General features: G+C 36.1%; 1 long non-coding RNA gene across 1 annotated transcript; it reads right to left on the reverse strand.

Moving 5' to 3' along the window:
* Positions 1–259: 259 nt before the first annotated feature.
* Positions 260–7,944, reverse strand: LOC118763266. Its single transcript, XR_004999017.1, has 3 exons — positions 7,933–7,944; positions 6,997–6,998; positions 260–416 (listed from the first exon to the last, which is right to left on the reverse strand). It is a non-coding gene; the product is annotated as an uncharacterized LOC118763266 (long non-coding RNA).
* Positions 7,945–8,917: the final 973 nt, after the last annotated feature.

Raw genomic sequence — 8,917 nt, forward strand, 5'->3', positions numbered from 1 at the left:
CAACTTCTTCGCTCCTTAAATCTCACAAACCATCCTTGACTTGCCTTGGACTCAACATCTTCCTCATCTGGATATTTTTTCTTCAGGTCCTTAACCAAAGACAACACTTTCTCTTGAATGATTTCTTGACTAATAGTAGCACGCTGACGATTCAACCTACTACACTACATTACGGTGTGTATCTTAACATTTACTGTACGTATCTTAATATGGTTTTATATGCTTTTATTCTTATTTATTGTACAGTATGATGATTTTATGTGCTTTTAACGTTTTCCTAATGATTTTACGATTCCAATATTGGTGGCGGACAGAGGTAAAGTTGAGTAAAATGACTTAACTTGATTTTTATTTTTCCATATATTATTTTTGAAAACCGACGTATAATAGAGAACGAATTAAGCCGATGTATGCCTCTGTGTGTGTATAGATGAATAATTCGGAGGGAGATTCCACATGGTGGTGAATATAAAATTAAGATTTAAGGTGAAAAACCATAGAAATTTTGTTTGTGTAAAGATTGCTTAATCCATTATAATATGTACTGAGTCGATCGGTTTCGCTTCGTTAATCATGACTCAATGTTATGAAATCATAATAATTTTAGACTTAATCTTTCATAGTAGCAGGTATGAAAGTTGTGTGTTTATGCAGGAAAGTATAGCTCAAGCGGTATAATCAGTGAGTATAATGTGTTTTTTTTATTATCTAAAGGGATATTCAGTGTATATAATATTTCTTAGCAAAGGGGAAGAAAAACTCTTTTCCTTTTTTCTTGTTGTTTTTTTTTTATTTGTGAATTCCATGATATATTCATGTTAAGTTCTGGTTTGTATTTTTCAATAAATGTGGCATCTTTATTTAGTCGTTGTTGAGTTGAGGTCCTTTCCATGCATTGGTAAAGTGGGAATATTGTGAATTGTGGTTGGCGTTCCTTAGCACATCTGTCTATGTGATTACTGAGTGGTACTCGATGATATTGGGGGTGATAGATTTTTTTGTCTGCATAGTGTAGATCTACGTCTGAGGGACATTCATGCTGAGCCTATATAGTGCCTATTGCAGCCGGAACATGTTATGACGTCGATGAGATTTTCAGAGCCACAAGTGAAGTCAGTTTTAATTTTAAATTGTTGTCCTTGTATAAAATGGAATTTTGAACCTTCCATTTTGTTGGCACAACAGTTTGGTTGTCTATATTTTAAAACTCTGCTTCCGTTATTTTTTAGTATAGTTTTACATTTGTCAGTATCCGCTTTAGTGATTTTGGCTGTTTGTTTGTGGTTTTAATAATTTTATGGGTTTAAGTGAAATTCCTCAGTTTCATTGGTAACACATGCAAAACTTCCATTATCAAAAGTGCATTGTTTCGTTTGGCATTGTATGTACGCATGTATGTGTGTATGTGTGTGTGTGTGTGGGGGGGGGGGCTCTTACCCTGAATCAGTCTCATGTCCTTCCGCTCCTGTAAGGTCTTCGATTAAAAGAGATATGTAGTCAGGATGCCGCAAATCATCAAGACTTGTGGCACCCCGACTACATATCTCATCTCGTCACCTCTGCACTGATGATCTACTTATTCTGTGATACAAAGAGGGCAAAATTCCAGGTACCAACATCATGGTTGATACATCAGACCGTCACAAATGTGTTTTGTTGACTTAAGTGTTGGGCAACAAATGCAAGAGTGAATGTGTATCTTACAATTTCAGCTTGTCTTCTTGAGTGTCCTTGGTTCTAAATCCCAAGCAGACAACCTAGTAGCTCATAATGCGTTTTTCTCTACATGTCAGACAGGGCCTCGTGCGGTAGCTATTTCATTGATAAGTGAAAGCCTCCTCCACCATAAATTTTATAGAATGCACAAACATGCGACTTACATCTTTGCTTATTGTATATATTATTCTGCTAAGGAGAGACTGCATAACTTGACATAATTTTCTCAGACTATCCATTTTTTCTTTTAGTTGAGTTTATGTAAAATTCCTCAGTTTCATTGGTAACACATGCGAAACTTCCATTATCAAAAGTGCATTGTTTCGCTTGGCATTGTATGTACGCACGCATGTGTGTGTGTGTGTGTGTGTGTGTGTGTGTGTGTGTGTGTGTGTGTTGTGTGTGTGTGTGTGTGTGTGTGTGTGTGTTTAGGTATGTGCGAATATCGTCGTCGATGAAGTTGTTGTTGTTGCCAAAAATATCGATAGCATTATTCATATTAGTGGTGCTTTCAATGGAGTAGTTGTTGAATTCTTTTTTTTACATTTTCCCAACGTTTGTGTCTTACTATAGAATGCTTTCTTAATTTTTGTGTATTCTGTCTGTGATATTCTTGGCTTTTAATTTTTCTTTCTTGGAAGTTACTAGGACTTCTCGCGGCCATTTTTTATATGTAGACAAAATAACAAAAAAATATAAACCTTATTTTTTCTCAGAACCTTTTATGGATAGACCTTCAAAAGTTATTCAAAATTTACTGTGTTCGAATAAGTTAAAAAATACTATTCTATGTAGTATTTTAGGAGATGCAAATCATTTGCTTCGAGGAATGATTGGAAAAACGAATAATAATAATGATGATGATGATGATGATGATGATGATGATAACAACAGCAACAACAACAACAACAACAATAACAATAATAATAATAATAATAATAATAATAATAATAATAATAATAATAATAATGATAATGATGATGATGATGATGATGATGATGATGATGAGGGACTCCCCGTCGATGACGACGTATGAGTGTTCAGCTTTTGCCGAACGACTTGTACAAATGATTTGTTTATAGTGGTCAAATGCATGTGCCGTACATTAGCGCCCTCTCTCCATCAAATCGACGTTGTCTGAACAGGTATACTGTGTACTACGAGTCAGATGTCGAAGTGACCGAAGAACAACGCGAGATGAAGTGTTTTTGCTCAAGAACACAACACACCAACTGGTTTAGATATTCAAAGCACGATCTCGCAAACGTGAGTGCAGCACCCTAACCATTATTATTATTATTGTTGTTGTTGTTGTTGTTGTTATTATTATTATTGTTGTTGTTGTTGTTGTTGTAGTTGTTATTATTGTTGTTGTTGTTGTTGTTGTTATTATCATTATTATTATTATTGTTGTTGTTGTTGTTGTTGTTGTTATTATTATTATTATTGTTATTGTTGTTGTTATTGTTGTTGTTGTTGTTGTTGTTGTTATTATTATTGTTGTTGTTGTTGTTGTTGTTATTCATGATGATGATGATAATAATAATAATAACAATATTATATTTAGAAATTTTTAAATATTTAAAATTTAAAATTTTAATTACATATACATCCCTATTTATAAAAGACCTCTCTCTAAATGCACATTGCTGTTTTCTTCTCGGGCTCTCGCTGATACATCAATAATAATTATAACTACGAAAGAAACATCAACACATGTCCATAGACAGTGTTCAGTTAAAAAAAGTAAACGCTGTAAAAACGAACCCATAACAAAACCAACCAAAAGAGAAAGAACGGTGGACAGATAACCATAAATACTATGAAATAGTTGATTTATGATTTACATACTACTATGCAGCACTTCTCCAAAAGCATACAGGAATAAACTCATACTGTAGATACCCAACAAAATGAACAGGACCCACGGGATGTGCCGTAGAAGGTCAATACCCGACAGAAGAACACAACCTGCGCTGCACAAACAACACACGATACACAAACTAATACAACAGAAAAATCAAACCAAGCCCCATAACAAAACATACTGATACAATACAACATCTCCCACCCCAAAAAACGTAGCACACACAATTCCACCAGCACAAAGGTGCAACGAATGATGCAATAGAAAGTTGCTTGAAACTATCAAATGTCGAAAAATAATAGTAGTGATGACGATGTTGACGAACGTTACCATACCTCATTTTATGAGAGAGAGGATTTTCCGAAAAACTCTTGTTGTAATAGCGAAAATGAAGCTAGACCTTTAAAGGAAGGCCTTTCTGATGTGTTGTCTATTCTGTATCTTATGTAATTTGTTCTTAGCGCTTGCTCTTGGGTAGCACAGATTAGAGACTCCGTTTTCAGTTTTAAATCCCTTTTAGTCATTCACAGCCATCTTTTTTCTCTGTCTGTCTTATCTTCAACATCCCTATGAAATTGTCCATGCATTCTTATCTTTACCCACCTATTTTCAGTTTCATTCGATTTCAATTGCTTGTACATTGCTTTATCTTTGCAATCTTTCAGCATACACAGGCCCGACCTTCTTACTTCTAACAATAGCGGTTCTGTAGCATTTTTTACATACCATGCTATGTTGTTTTCTTCTACTCTAATGCTGTGTTCCCATCCAATAAGTCCTCTCCTCCTTCTTTTTCTTGGTACATACAGTCCTGTCTGTGTCACTTTTTGGGTGGAGCTACACATATATAGTTAGCAACTTCTTTGTCTTTCTGACTAAGCTGTTTAGTTTGTATACTGTCCATGTGATTACCCCTGCTCCATGTCAAAGGAGTGAAACCGCCCAGGTGTTGATAGCTTCAATCCTATTCCGTCCGTTTAATTTCGACTTAAGGATCAGTCTTAGTCTGCGCAGGTACTCCACCTTAAACTTTTCTGTCATTTCTTTCTCCATCAATTTATCCATTTCCAAAATCCCCAAGTTCTTATAGCCCATCTCTTCTGTTTCATAACCTCCCAACCCCCGACGGTATCGATAGCCAGTCCATAAATTTGATTTTGCCTCTCTTCAAGACAAACATACTACACTTTCTTAGTCCGAACTCCATTCTGATATCAATACTGAAAGTATACACCGTATCAACGACGGAACTGACTTTGGATGCATCGTAACAATAAAGTTTGAGGTCATCCATGAATAACAAATGGTCGACTTTTTGTTGGCGGCTTTTGAATACATACCGAGATTTTGCTTTCCTCAGAATCAGTGTTAGTGGTATCAAGCACAGTACAAAGATCAGTGGGGACAGGTAATCCCCTTGGAAGATGCCCCTCCTGATTTCTACTGTCCCTAAACTTCTTCCGTATGTTATCAGGTCCGTCCTTCAACTCGCCATACTTTTTCCAAGCAATCACTCAACATTCGATGCAATACCAATAGGTATTGCATCGAATACCTATTCGCAGCGTACACAGAATTACCCATCATACATTCCATAATCCAAGAATGTGGTATCATATCGTACGCCTTACGATAGTCGATCCATGACATGGCTAAGTTACTTTTCCTCTTCTTGCAGTCTCTAAATACAGTTTTGTCTATCAGGAGTTGATCCTTGGTACCTCTGCACTTACGCTTGCAAACGTTCTGCTCATGTGGCGGGGCACCATTTTTTTCCAGATGTTCGTACATTGTCTCTGCGAGTATTCCAGTCAATAATTTCCACATAAGTAGCAAGCAGGATATCGGCCTGTAATTGTCTACCGTATTGCTTTTTTCCATGTTTTTCAAGTATAGCACTGTCTTACCTAATGTCAACCACTCTGGTGTTACTTGGTCGATATTTAACAAGGAGTTGAGTTGCGCAGCTGTTTGTGCATGACATTCACCAAATCTTTTGATCCAGTAGCCTTGAATTCCATCTGGTCCCGGGGCCTTCCAGTTGCTCATTTTTTTTGCTGATTTCCTTCTTTCCTATATTATTATTATTATTATTATTATTATTATTATTATTATTATTATTATTATTATTATTATGTAAGGCAGTTAGAATCGTTAGTAAGCAGGGCACAATGCATAGCGGTATTTCGTGTGCTCCTCCGTTCTGAGTTCAAATACCGCCGAGGTTGACTTTCCTTTCATCCTTTTGAGGTCGATAAATTAAGTACCAGTGAAACACTGGGGTCGATGTAATCGACTAGTACTGTCCCCCCAAATTCCAAGCCTTGTGCCTTTAGTAGAAAGGATTATTATTATTATTATTATTATTATTATTATTATTATTATTATTATTATTATTATTATTATTATTATTATTATTATTATCACATGATTTCCTTTTTTCGGACTAAGTTCAAATACACCGACATAGTTGATAATCTGGCTTTAACCAGACTGGCAGAATTCTATCAAATACATATTTGATTTAGTCGGCCGAAGGCTATAGTGGAAGACAGTTGCTCAAGGTGTCACGCAGTGGGACTGAACCCGGAACCACGTGGTTGGAAAGCAAGCTTCTTATCACACAGCCACCCCTGCGCCAATATATATATATATATATATATATATATATATATATATATATGTGTGTGTGTGTGTATTTCTGACTGTGTTTGTCCTCCTACTATCGCTTGACAATCGATGTTGGTGTGTTTACGTCCCCATAACATAGTGGTTCAGCAAAATAGACCGATAGAATAAGGACCAGGCTTACAAAGAGTAAGTCCAGGAGTCGATTTTTTCGGCTAAAAGGTGGTGATCCAGCATGGCCACCGTCAAAATGATATGCAAGTAAAAGAATAAAAGGAGTGGCTGTGTGGTAAGTAGCTTGCTAATCAACCACATGGTTCCGGGTTCAGTCCCACTGCGTGGCATCTTGAGCAAGTGTCTTCTGCTATAGCCCCGGGCCGACCAATGCCTTGTGAGTGGATTTGGTAGACGGAAACTGAAAGAAGCCTGTCGTATATATATATATACATATATATGTATGTGTGTGTGTGTGTGTTTGTGTGTCTAAGTTTGTCCCCCTAGCATTGCTTGACAACCGATGCTGGTGTGTTTACGTTCCCGTCACTTAGCGGTTCGGCTAAAGACCGATACAATAAGTACTGGGCTTACAAAGAATAAGTCCCGGTGTCGATTTGCTCGACTAAAGGCGGTGCTCCAGCATGGCCGCAGTCAAATGACTGAAACAAGTAAAAGAGTAAAGGAGTAAAGAGTATATGAGTTTGAAGCGATATATAATCCAGGAGGATACCGTATTAGCACTCAGTTAAGTTCCAGTTAACGGCTAACCACTTTGATCAGTATTTGACGTCTGTACTAGTCACTTTGTGAATTCTCCTGATGGGTAATTCTGTGTACGCTTTGCTGGAGGCTAAAAATAGTTAAAATTTATATTATTATTAATAATTATGTGTGTGTGTGTGTGTGTGTGTGTGTGTGTCTGTGTGTATGTGTACATGCGTGTGTGTGTATAAATATATATGTATGTGAGTGTGTATGTATCTATGTATGCATGTGAAGAGATGTGGTCTAGTCGCTAGGGTATAGCATTCGTGATCGCTAGATCTTGTCTTCGATTCCCAGACCGGACGGTGCATTGTGTTCTTGAGCAAAACCTTTCATTTCCCGTTGCTCTGCGAGTGGGAGAGTGACAGAATCGTCGGTGCGTCGGCAGAAATGTTTTACATTCTAGGTTCAAATCCCACCTGCCTGGGGAAGCTACTCCAGTATTCATTCCAAGTCTAGTCATGGTAGCCGAAGTTTCAGAAATCTACTCCCAGGTTACATAGAGAATATGTATATAGAGAATATATATATATATATATATATATAATATTTGTATATATACATGTCGACCTTGACATTAAAATCAGTAAACACTATGCTTTTTCGGTAAAATCCGAAGCATTAATAGAGAGAGATGAATTATAATTTCAACAATGAGGGTAAAATTAATTAATATTAATCAATTTCACCAAAGTATTCAGTATGTAAAGGGACCAATTTAAGGCGAATTCAAATTATTACATTATATAAAAAGGCTTAGTAAAATAAATTACCCCCATACTTTCGTGAGTTGAATTGAGCAAAACTATATGAGAGAGATTTTCTTTAAGTATTAGAAATAGTTTTAAAAAAGTTTTTTTAGCTACTATTTCTAATGAGTTCAGTATGTGGCAAAGTAATTTATTTTACTAAGCCCTTTATAATGTAATAATTTGAATTCGCCTTAAATGGTCCCTTACATACTGAATATTGGTGAAATTGATTAATAATTAATAAATTTTACCTCAATTGTTGAAATTATAATTCATCTCTCTCTATTTAATGCTTCGGATATTTTACCGAAAAAGCATAGTGTTTACTGATTTTAACCCACGCTGTTGAAAGGGGAGAGCAAGAAATTCTTCGCTTGCATATTTTGGGTTTGCTGGCACTGTTAGTTTCGAGCAGATCTTCAGAAGCGATAGAAAGCCGAAAGGTATGCTCCCACTTTCAGTGTTTTCAAATCCAAACCAAGGAGTTCTGAGCTGATGAAGATAATGTCGAGTTGACTAATCTTGAAACGTACGTTCTCAATAACCTTTGCATTTGATTTTTTAATGTCTTTACCCCCATACTTTCGTGAGTTGAATTGAGCAAACACTATATGAGAGAGATTTTCTTTAAGTATTAGAAATAGTTTTAAAAAAGTTTTTTTAGCTACTATTTCTAATGAGTTCAGTATGTGGCAAAGTAATTTATTTTACTAAGCCCTTTTATATAATGTAATAATTTGAATTCGCCTTAAATGGTCCCTTTACATACTGAATACTTGGTGAAATTGATTAATAATTAATTAATTTTACCCTCAATTGTTGAAATTATAATTCATCTCTCTCTATTTAATGCTTCGGATTTTACCGAAAAAGCATAGTGTTTACTGATTTTAACCCACGCTGGTTGAAAGGGGAGAGCAGAAATTCTTCGCTTGCATATTTTGGGTTTGCTGGCACTGTTAGTTTCGAGCAGATCTTCAGAAGCGATAAGAAGCCGAAAGGGTATGCTCCCACTTTCAGTGTTTTCAAATCCAAACCAAGGAGTTCTGAGCTGATGATAGAAATGTCGAGTTGACTAATCTTGAAACGTACGTTCTCAAATACCTTTGCATTTGATTTTTTAATGTCTTTACCCCCATACTTTCGTGAGTTGAATGAGCAAACACTATATGAGAGAGATTTTCTTTAAGTA

The sequence above is a fragment of the Octopus sinensis genome, linkage group LG4, assembly GCF_006345805.1.
Source record: "Octopus sinensis linkage group LG4, ASM634580v1, whole genome shotgun sequence".
In the NCBI taxonomy this organism is placed as follows: Eukaryota; Metazoa; Mollusca; class Cephalopoda; order Octopoda; family Octopodidae; genus Octopus; species Octopus sinensis.